At 40.6% G+C, this 12402-nt stretch overlaps 1 protein-coding gene across 1 annotated transcript in view; it reads right to left on the bottom strand.

The window, feature by feature from the left end:
• tpk1 (thiamin pyrophosphokinase 1) overlaps positions 1–12402 on the bottom strand; it is a 117306-nt gene that overhangs the window by 59773 nt on the left and 45131 nt on the right. The window lies entirely within an intron of this gene.

Below are 12402 nucleotides of genomic sequence, written 5' to 3'. Positions count from 1 at the left end.
CACAACAGTTATATAGCATCATAGCACCATTAGTGTCATAGCTCCAGTGCTAAACTGAATAATCTGACTTTTATTAGTTATCAGCAAGGGTGGAAATGGGCCAGAAAGCACCAGGTCAGAAACTGGTAACTATTTTATAGGGAACCCGTGCATGGCTGTTTTACTGTTACATGGCGCGTGCATGAAACAAAGTGTCTGTTGAACGCACCAGAGCCGGTTTAATGAGAGTCTGGCCTCTTCCCATTTCCCCTGCTATATCAAAAAACAGGACTGCAACACGCCAGAGGGCGCTCACAAGCCTCAATGAATGGAGGTGAATGAAGCTAAACTGCGAAGCAAAAAAAGTTCAAATAGTTTCTAATAACTCGCACAGAATTTTAGAAAGTAGTCTATTTCAAGCATTCATTTAGGTATCTCACTATGGGGTACGCCCCTCTCAGTCCTCAGAAGCATTTGTATCAATACGGCAGCCCCTATTGGCTGGCAGCCAAGTCAGGGAGGAGCCACCCCTCCTCCATATTTAAGGGCTGACACAACATCACTTGGTTATTCAAAAACCTCTTCTCACTTCACTCAGAAGCTCAGCTTCGACACGACCGCATTTGGGCCCTTAGCTGAGTTAAAAACTTGGTCGCCAGGTGCTAACTTGCCTGCTTGTGTGGTGGTGTTAACCTCATTCCTTCACCATAGGAAGAGGCTTGAAGATAACAAGGTTTGGTTGCCTCCAAACAGCGGACCTGCTCACCACGTAGTCTCCAACACATAGCGAACAAATCAGTTTGCTAGCCGACCTTCAGCTAGCATTGGTGGCTACACCTAGCTGTGAAGGAGAAACCTCTGTGAGTTTGCCCATGTGGGAATAAGATTTCAGGCATGGACACTCACACCAGATGAACCACATGCCTCAGGCTGCGACATGCACAAGCCGCACAAACCTCACCCAACTTCTGTGAGCATTGCGCATGCCTCTCCCTCAAGAGTCTCAGCCGCAGGCTAGTGCGCCAAACTAGCTGGTCTGACCGAGACCTGCTGTTGGGAACTACACCAAGTTCAGTGACTGTGGGTGCGGAGGACTCCGAGGCGCCTGACAGTGAGAGCTGGGGCGATCAGCTTGATGAAGCTGAGCCACTGATGGATGACTTCAGTGGCCTCACAGCCATACAGTGCATCTCTGCGATCATGGACAGCGAGTGTGACTCGCTGGGCGAGTCTGAGGGGCTTTTTTCTGAGGAAGAGGACTGTGATGAGTCCATTTTCATCCCGTCATCACAGGCTACCCAACTGAACGCTGCGGGATCGGAAGGCAGCGATGCTGACTCACTGCCCCTCGGTGTGGATCTGCAGGATATGTGTAAACGTGCAGCAGAGTGGTTGGGCATTCCGTGTCCCAGCTTCCTGGCAGAGGCTACCAGCTCCCATTATAAAGGGAAATGGCTACCACAGATCCAAACAAACAGAGACCTGGCATAGACTACCAGCTCCTATTATGAAGGGAAACAGCTTCCCAAGCAAACTGCGAGACAACCCCTGCCAGTGGTCCCCGAATGCAAGGAGGAAGTAACTCGCTTCTGGAATAAACCATTCTCTGCCAAAAACCCCATTCAGGGAGGGTCAGTGCTAGATTGTGTGGATATGGAAGGAAGTGGCCTCTCTCACCTGCCTCCAGTCGAGTGTGTAGTGGTCTTCTTCCATGACTGAAAAGTCATATTGTTCTGTTGCTACAGCCGTCAGAGCCCTCAATGCCTCATCCATGCTCATGGCATACCAAGCTGAGCTGCAGGAGGAGATGACGTCCAAACAAGACTCAAGCCGCTGGGATGGCATGACCTCTGCCTTCGACTACACATATGTGCTTTCCAAGCCTCTGGCAGGGCAATGGGTATAAATGGTGGCACAGGAGAGGGCCCGGTGGCTCTACCTTTCTAGCCTCTCTCACAAGGAGAAGGTTCAGCTTCTGGATGTTCCAGTAGACCACAAGGGTCTGTTTGGTTCTGCTGTCGCTCCCATGCAACAGCACTGCAAAGAGAAGAAAAAGGAAGGCGAATCTTTGCAGACATGTCTCCCCAGAAAGATGCACATGATCCCATCTGCTACTCCTCGCCAGACCTTTGCACAGGCAGTGGCCCGCCCACTTCCTGCCTTCAGCATCTCTACGCGCCCCGTGACACAAACGGGACCTCCTGTACAGCCCAACCCCTCAGTGCAACAGCTGCTTGGTACAAGAACCCCCCTCCTTCTACCTTGACGCACAGGAGTCAGCCAACTCAGGCCTTCACTCAGGGTGGGAAGAAAAATGCTGTGCTACCTAGTGCACAGCCGTAGGAAGGGAGCAACCAGGCCAGACACTGGTTTCTCCAACCCCCCCAAGAGTTGCAGTTCAAGCGTGCAGAGCCCCAGTTGGTGCTCAGTTTGCAGAGCCCAGCAAAGAAACTGAGAAGCAATGTTCAGGTGGATGTTCCTTTAATGCCACCAAGTTTCAAAAGCACACACCAGTGTTCTTTAATAAAAGTGTTCCCACAGCGCATTCAGTCTTGCAGCCGAGGGTGCTATAACATATGTTACAGACACAGTGTTAAAACACAGTGCTCCTACCATGTTGCAAAACATTCCAGACACAGTGTTAAACAAAAACATGGCTGCCCACAAAAAAGGTCACATAAGCACGTGGATGCTGCAGACTTGTTAAGTGTCTCACGTCGGGGCACAGCTCCTGCTTACGCCAGCAGATGGCGCACACGTCATCGGTGTCAGTGGAGCGCCCCTTAACTCCACTCGCTGTAAAGAGAGAAGCAGGGCGTGCATGTGTGACCTCAAAATGAGTGTGGAAAACAATACACAAGGGGGACTCTAATTTGCCATTGGTCCACCACAATTCAAGGGAATACTGTTCTCAAAAGCTCTGAATCAGCTTGTGTTCTTCAAGAGGACATATCCTCATTGATGAGAAAAGGAACAATAAGAATTGTCCCTCCCAAAGAGAGCATGGGCGTTTTTTACTCGAGGTACTTTCTGCTCCCAAAAAATGGACCGATTCTGGATCTGCATGCTCTAAACTGGGACCTCAGAAAGTGAATCCTCTATGACGGAGCAGATTTATATAGCTTGGGGCGGCCGGTTTTTGAAGTGAGCTTGTCTGGCAATATGGGAGTCAGCATATCCCATAGTGAGATATTGAAATGAATGTTTAAAAGAGAACTTTAGGTTACGAACGTAACCCCGGTACTCAGATAGCATGAGTGAGGTTAGGGGCTGGTGTATTGATACAAGTGCTTCTGAGGATTACGCAGAGTGGCGTGCCGTATAGTGAGATACCTCACTCATGCTATCAGAGAACCGGGGTTACGTTCGTGACCTAAAGTTTTGGACAGCAAGACGCTAGCATTACTGCTAATGAGTGCTGATTGCTTGGCAAGCAGAGTAGCTCACTAGCTGTTTGCACTCACTAATGTCATGAACATACATGAGGTGCCATTTCAAACTCCTATAAATCAAGTTGAAAAGCACTCAAAAATATAACAGCTTTGTTAAAATGTTTTATGCTTTTCTGTGTTCAGGAAATGAATGTATTCTTGTACATTAAAAATGTTTAAGCATTTATAAACTCAGATTTTGCCTAAATACTCTATCTGAAGGCATTTATTTTGGACTTGCTTGGGAGCGCCCTCTAGTGTTTGAGAAGCCTAGAAGACATGACAGAGTAGTAATTCTCCTCTCTACGAGTTCTCTAAATGCACTTCAAGTTCAACATACAGCCAAAGGAAAGTTACTGTGCTGGCTCCACCCACCCAGTCTCCATAGAATCACAGTAAATTTATCCTGTGTTTGGAATGTGAAAATAGACTAGAACCTACACAATCAGTAATAAAAGTGGTGTTTCGCCTTTTATTTGTCTTCAAATCTCAGAGGCAATCGTTTTGATATGTAGTGTACTTCAAGTACTTAATATTATTTGATGATTTGTGTGTTCATTGCTGAAAATTTCAGTCAGTGGGCTCAGTCGTCCATTCAATGACTGATCCTCAGCTAGCTAGCCTGCTATGGGCGGGTTTTCTTTGGGAGCTTGGTATGTAAAATAAATGCATCTAATGTAGATGTAACTGTACACTGAATGTTTCCGACAGTCTAAATCACTTGAGACTCACCATTTTAGTATTTCTCATGCAACAGTGGTTCTTTTGACAAGCATTTGATGATTTCCTTTGTATTCTCTGCCTTCTTGACAAGCTTGCTTGGATTCCTGAGTGTTATGTCACTAGTTAGCACTAGTTTTAAATGTCTATACCTCTAAGCTTATAAACCAATTCAGTGATGTTCCATTTTCCATGTTTTATTTTTAATAAATTCTCTTGCCCTTTATTGAAATTATATCCCATGTATTGGAGAAAAATAACGTTAAGTAGGCTTCAAGAGGTTTAGCTTGCAAATAAACTATTTTTGTATGGGGAATCAATGAAGTTTAATCAACAATGGGTCAACTGCGCCTGCTCAGCATTTTTATATGCTCCACAGAGCAGGGCAGGGTGTTAACTGCTTAATTGTATCATGCAGTCTGGAAGCATTAGCACTTGCTTTGTTTCTTCACTCATTTACTTGGGTTTCAATTTGTCATCCATCTGTATAAGGGTTAACATCAGGCACTTAATGGAATAAAATCACTCTCTGCCTTTAGACACTTTCAGTTCTTCATTAGGTACTGAGCTGTGATTAGTATGATGCTGGACCACACTGGATTATTCTTCAAGAAGAAAGACCTCTAGTTTTTTGAAGAATGAGGAAGATGAAAATCCATGGGTAGTCATCTCAGTTTCAATAATGTTTAGATTTAGTGACTAGGATGGCCATAGCAGAGGTGTGACTACACCTTAATGTTCATGTCACTCCTGAAATTCTATAGCAATGTATGAGGGCAATATCATCTTGGAACATGGAAACATGACAAGGGAACTGTGTTTGCACTATAGGGAGCACCTTGGCCGTATAAAATGGCCTGATATTCCTTGGCTGTTACACGTATATACACAGTAAGCATCAGCCTAATGACCCTCTTGAGATGGCTGCCCTTACTATTACATGCCTCCTTTGGCTTTCCTCAAATGAAAATATGTCCGAATGTAGGAGGTGAAAGATGACTCATCAGAACCATTTCTTTCTTTTAGTGTTCAGTGGATCCAGGTTTTATGCTCCTAGCACCAGGTTCAAAGTCTTTGTGTGTGGATATAGAAAGCTTCCAAACAGCAGCCCTGCCTAAAGTGACACTGTAACCAAAATGAAAAAAGTATCCACCGCTACATCTGTTGTAGACATGCCTAATAATCTCATACAGCAGTGTCTCGGTAGTCTCTGAAGCGAGATTTTCCAGTTCAAACCCCCTTCTGATGATGTATCTTGAAGGTGGGAGGAACTTCAGAGAAATTACAGGCACTTTGGGGGTGGATACCTGAAGCAGAAAGAAGCCAGATAGCTACAGCTAGGAAGTTAAAAATAATGACTGTATTTTTAGCCTTTACATTAGTGGCTTTGCCAGCAGTCAAGATATCTTTATTGTAGTGGGAGAGATTCCGTGTGGTTGTATGACATATTTGCGTCATGATGGGTATTATAGTGAGAGAACACTGACGGTCAAATACACAACATCATGAATTCTAAGAAACCGCTGAGGTTGAGAGATATAATGCTTCACTTCAGAATTTGGCATAACAAGAAATTGCTTGTTAAATGCTATTGTTAGGCCAGAATGCCGCTTTAACCATAAATGCAATGGGTCAAGGAGGTGCTGATTCAATTGAGTTCATTTTTCAGGGGCTACAACGAACATATCAATGCTATCATAACAAACGCATAAATGGTAACTTCATTTTTAATATAATTGTAAAGATTTCATTAGTAATTTTGTACCACTGCTATTGGTCCACTCATGAAATGTTCACACAATCTAAAGGGCAGCTGGCTCAAAACAATGCAATAAACAATGAATGAATGTAGTTGAGATTTTAATGACATACAGTACTGTGCGAAAGTTTTAGGCATCTAAGCACATTTTTAAACAATTTACCTCAGCAGTGAGTTTATCACAGTATACATTAGAATAAAGTCATATTCATAATTCAAATAAACATAAAAACAATAAAAAGTAACAAGAAATTCTTGGGTCCATTTTTTCCTTGACACTTTCACAGCCGCCACAAAGACTTGTTAATAGCATCAATTACATCATGAGCACAATTTACTGAAGCACTGATTGGTCAAAGCAGGAGTTGCTTTTTAACTACATATAATACTGGACTTCCTCGAGGAGAGGCTTGAAAATGGTTAAACAAACACACTAACATCCATAAAATCACTATTTATTTTTTATATATATATATATATATATATATATATTATATATATATATATATATATATATATATATATATATATATATACATATATACATATGTATATACACACACACACACACACAACATTATTAATTACTATTAGTTTCTATAAATTTTGTTTATTCAAATATTAACACTTTTCTCAGCAAATAAAAAACACATACTACACAAATAAATAGATTTTGAAAATGTGTCTTGGGTGCCCAGTACTGTAGATGACATATCAACCATGAAATGTTTTCAGACTGTGTTCTAATCAGTCTCAAGTACATTTGATGCCATTCATAACTATCTACAAACACATTTTAGTTCAAATACAACGTCTTAGCAGGTATACTGACAACATCCAAGATGCCATGGTTCATTCTGTAAGACTGGTCAATGTTTGCAGATCTAAAAGTCTTATCAGTGCACACACACCCTGGGTTTTACCTACACTACAATTCAATATGTCCTTATAGCAGACTCATTTATTAGGAACAAGTGAGACAAACCCTATTTCAACCCATATATCACTGCACCACCATGATTTCCCATAAGGCCTTACACTGCTATTGAATCGTATGGTTAAACAGTTGGTTGTTTTGAAGCAGCAGTAGAGTGATAAGACCCCTTCTCTGGGTATTGCCCTTCTCATCTTGCATCTGGATGAGAGACCATAAATAACCTTCAACTCAGGCAGGTCAGCGGCCACTTTAAAGTGGAGTTAAATGAGACCTTTCCTCTTGACATTTTAGGAGCAAATGACACTTCCCTCTGCATTGGGCAGCAAAGCTCCAACTGGAGCCCAAACGTGCCTTTCTTCCATTCAAATTAAAGTGTCACTTAAGCTTAATAGTGATACGAAGACAGGACCAACCCAATAAATAAACTCAATTTTAGCTGGAGCGGCCCAAATTACGATATCGGAATGGAGCCGTTCCTAGAGATCGGACTGAAATAAGCTTAAGAGTGTGACCAGAACATCTGTCGCTTCTGATGGTTGATGCTTTTTGTCACGGCACAAAGAGACAGGATCAGAGACGCTGGGCTTTGGCTCGCTTGTTTTTCTTTGTTACACACCTGCCAGAGGAAGATGCAGGAGAGTAGATATCTAGAACACAAATGTCAACACACAACTTTTTTATTTTGGGCTAGTTATTGGGAATTCTATTTCTTACCACATTGAATCTACATTTTTTTCAAACATGTGTCAGTGAAACAACAACAAACATGGCCAAATGTATGTAGACACCCTCCTAATTATTCAGGGGATTATTCTGCCACACCCATTGCTAACAGGAGTATAGAACCAAGCATTCAGCCATGCAATTTCCACAGACAAACAATGGCAGTAGAATGGGTCATAGTGAGGAGCTCAGCGGCTTTTAACATGACAGTGTCATAGGATGCCACCTTTGCCACAAATCAGTTCATGACATTTCTGCCCTGCTAGATCTGTCCAGGTCAGCTGAAAGTGCTATTGTTGTGAAATGGAGGCATCTACAAGCACCAACAGCTCAGTCAAAGGCAGTAGACCATGCAAACTCACAGAGCAGCGCTGCCAATAATAAACTATGTAGCACATAAAAATCCTATCCTCTGATGCATCACTCACTACAGGGTTCCAAACTGCCTATGGAAGCAACATCAGCACAACAACTGTGCATTAGCAATGCAAAAACGTGGAAATACATTCTCTGCAGTGATGAATCAGTTATGAGGGGGTGGGGAAACTTCATATTACCGCCCTTGGTTTTGCATAACCAAGTGTGATGGGCAGATGTCCACATACTTTTGACCATATACATGTAGTTTAAGCAGTACGTGACAAGGATGCCCATCCCCAGTCCGAGAATTTCCTTTCCTCTAGAATTCGATTCCAAAAGTTTCTACCGACCCTTGTTCACTATGTAACTATAGCTTTCAGGATAATCTGTAAGGCATTATTGCAAGTATGGTCTTATAAAGCATCAGTGCAAGAGCAGCATTTAATAACACAGAAGACCCAAACAGTATTCTCATCTTGCTTGATTATCTTCTTTTATTATTATAAATCCATGATGATTACTGTTGATACTAGACCATGGTTGGTTCTTAGTCCATCTTCCACATAATTTATTTGGTTCTCAACTGGAAAGTCCACTTCTTTTGCTACCTAATCACATGTTACAGTGCTACTTCTGCAGATATTCCAGTCCAGTAATATTAACATTCTCAAATATGATTAAAAACAAACCCACTGCTGAGAGTAAATAAACGAAATAGCTTCTAATCTGGCTGTAATGAAAAGTTTTACATATATTTAGAAGCTCTTTAAATATCTTTTCATATATATTTTAAATACATTTCTAAAAACACTTTAATAATTAATGTTGAATTAGGGTTATATTAATTATAATTATATTAATAATAATTAAGGTTGATATAGGGTTCTTGGTTTGGATGATTCTGGCAGTAGTATCTCACATTTTGGCTTATATTTATGTATCATACATTTTCCAAATATTTGACTTAGTATGTTAAAAATAATTTGGAAATAATTCTACAAAGAGTAATAACTAATTTCAACAGTCAATATGTTGAGAAAATGAATAATTATTTCAACAAAATAAGTCATTTCAAATTACCAAGTTAAAATATCAAGAAAATGTCCCTATATTGAGATGAAAAGCCGTGGAAATTCTTAGTAGATAAGATTCTAAATTGGCTAAACCTATCAGAAAAAATGCCTCTTTTGGCAAACCCCCTTAAACTTTACACTTTACACAATATGTTTATTTTTAATAGTGTAAATCTTTTACACATTGTGAAAGGGAAGGTTTACAAGACAGTAGTGCGTCCTGCTATGATGTATGGTTTGGAGACTGTGGCTCTGTCTAAAAGCCAGGAGGCTGAGCTGGAGGTGGCGGAGATGAAGATGCTGAGACTTTCGTTGGGAGTGACAAGGATGGACAAGATTAGAAATGAGCAGATCAGAGGGACAGTGAAGGTGGAGCAGTTTGGAGATAAAGCCAGAGAGGCCAGGTTGAGATGGTTTGGACATGTGTTGAGGAGGAATAGTGGATATACTGGTCAAAGAATGTTGGAGATGGAGCTGCCGGGTAGAAGGAGAAGAGGTAGAACTCAAAGAAGGTTTATGGATGTAGTGAAGGTGGACATGGAGATGATTGGTGTAAAAGTAGAAGAGGCAATGGATAGGGCAAGATGGAGGCAGATGATCCGCTGTGGCGACCACTAAAGGGAGCAGCCGAAAGAAGAAGAAGAAGAAGAAGAAGAAGAAGACGACATTTTTTACACATTGTATCAAAATAAGCCAATAATCATGTTATGCACATACGAGGTAGTGAGGTCCATGCCGAGTTAACTGCGCCGAACTGGTGCTCCCCTCCCACTCTCATACCACTGGCTTATAATCATATGCCAAAGTTACATGTTTTGTTGATTTTCTAAATTGAAATGAGTTAACACATCCTCTACAGGGAACACATCTAAATACGCCATATGTTTTCAGCAAAGGCGTGTTCTCTGTAGAGGATGTGTTAAATTATTTTCACTTAGAAAATCAACAAAACATGACTTTTGATCAAACTTTAGCACTCAACAGTAATGATGTCATTCTCAACAATATAGAAACTCCTCTTGAGGTGTACATCACCACAAACATATGAATACTACAAATTTCAAAATGATGGTTCTACATAGAACCATTTTCTTCACTAAAGAACCCTTGAAGAACCATCATTTTTAAGCATGTTATAGGAAGCCATGATAGCTTTTACACATCCGCATCAAATCTACACCACTCCTACATTTTTCAGCTATTGCTGATCTCCTCATCTGAAATACTTGAAATACTTGAGAACTGCAGGTCCGGAGCTTCTTAATCATCAAAACAGACAATAAGGCTTTGATTGTGCTTCAAAGCTGACGAGAAGCTCCTTCACAATCAGTAAAGGTCATTTGAAAAGGGTCAAAAACAACACGCTTCTACCAAACAACAACAACGGGATGATTCAGAACGTGTAATATGGTACTGTACATGTTTGCCTGTGGTATAAGAAGTGCAAGGTTGTTTGATTGCAATAATAAAACATGGAAATATTAAATCAAAATGTCTACGTTAAGCTAATTATGTATCACCAATTAATGCTGATAAATCTGAGGTAAAGTGGTGCAATATAACATCAATTATTAAGGGAACATGGTGCGAACCGCATTACCACATGCTACTACATACCACGTTCCTGATGCTATGGAGTTTGTAATATAATAGCATTTGGAGGACGAGGGGCTAGAACGAGAGAGAACAAAGATATACTGACTCATTAATGAATGAACAGAATGCAGTAAAACAATACACTGGATTTTTGACTAGGTCATCTGAGTACAGTCAGAAGGGATATTACCCTGTAATATTTTATTGTTTCTTACGCAGCACATTTCATTTATAGCTTCCCACTTTCTCTGCTGAGTTAATTAATCTACATAGGAGCTCTCACATCTGCCAACAGAAAGGCTCTAATCCAGAGACAGAGTAGCAATTTTTCAGGTAGATTAATTAATCAATCTTTCTTTAATAAGACTTTAATTCACACTAGAATAATGCTCGCTGAACTCCCTTGTTTTTCCACTGAACTTTCAAAATAACAACTGACCCAAACAGGAACCACCAAAAGCTATGGAGTCCATAGCTCATCTTCCACCTGCTTATGAGACAGCTGGGGTTGCCATAATAACTGTGATTAACTGTCTTTTTGTAATTTTATGCCTCATTAAATCTGCTAATTTGGCTAAGTAGCTATCTCGCTAACTTGTTAGTATAACTTGGCTAATGTGCAACAATCTATACTGCACTGTTCTGTGTTCACACACCCACAGAAATATACAGAATCATGTTTAGACTTCGTTTTTTTTCTCTGCTGAATGTGACAAATATGAGCAAAAACACTCTTTTTCTGAAGGCTAGCATAAATGCTAATAACATTAGTGTTCACATCTAGCTCATGGCACATTAACAATTGGGATAGTGTAGTGGGATAGTGTTGGGATAGTGTAGTGGTTAACACACTACACTGCAGACTGGGGTTCAATCCCCACCTGGGTAAAACACCCTACACTATACCAATAAGAGTCCTTGGGCAAGACTCCTAACACCACCTTGGCCTACCTGTGTAAAAAAGTCGCTCTGGATAAGAGCGTCAGCCAAATGCCGTAAAATGTAAATGTAACAAACTCTTTACAAGTAATCACATCAACATACCATTCTGGTGCACCTTTTTTTGTACCAATTTTCACCACATACTCTACAAAAATGGTAACTTGAAGAAAATACTTCATTTGCCAACAAGCAACTGAACCACTCAAGTAAACACTATGAATGAAACATTTCAAAAACTTTTAAACTTGCAGTAATTAGACCACTGATTAAGAAAGCAAACCTCAATCCCTGTGAACTATCAAACAATAGACCTATCTCGTATCTCCCCTTTAAAGTATCTAAGATCCTGGAAAAAGTGGTAGCAAAACAATTAAGCTCTTATTTGCATAGGAATCATCTACATGAAAAATTTCAGTCTGGTTTTAGGCCACATCACAGTACAGAAACAACACTAGTAAAAACTGTAAATGATTTCCTATCATTCTCTGACAAAGGAAATGTGTCTCCTTGACCTTAGTGCAGCATTTGACACAATAGACCACTCTATCTTGCTAGATAGACTAGAAAACCTTGTAAGGGTAACAGGAACAGCTCTTTCCTGGTTCAAGTCCTACCTCACTGATCGATATTAGTTCGTTAATGTAAAGGGCGAATCATCTGTCCTTGTAAAAGTAAAGTATGGTGTTCCATAAGGCTCTGTTTTAGGACCTATATTATTCACAATATATATGCCACCATTAGGCACCATTATCAGTAAACACGGCATAAATTTTCACTGCTATGCCGATGACACTCAGTTATATATATCAAGCAAACCGGATGATAAAATTAAACTTAGCTAGATTGAGGTTTAAAAGACACTGGATGTCAAGTAAATTTCTG

This window comes from Pygocentrus nattereri, chromosome 24 (assembly GCF_015220715.1).
Source record: "Pygocentrus nattereri isolate fPygNat1 chromosome 24, fPygNat1.pri, whole genome shotgun sequence".
NCBI classification, from domain to species: Eukaryota; Metazoa; Chordata; class Actinopteri; order Characiformes; family Serrasalmidae; genus Pygocentrus; species Pygocentrus nattereri.
The sequence above is the reverse complement of the archived record's forward strand: the minus strand, read 5'-3'. Positions and strand labels throughout refer to the sequence as shown.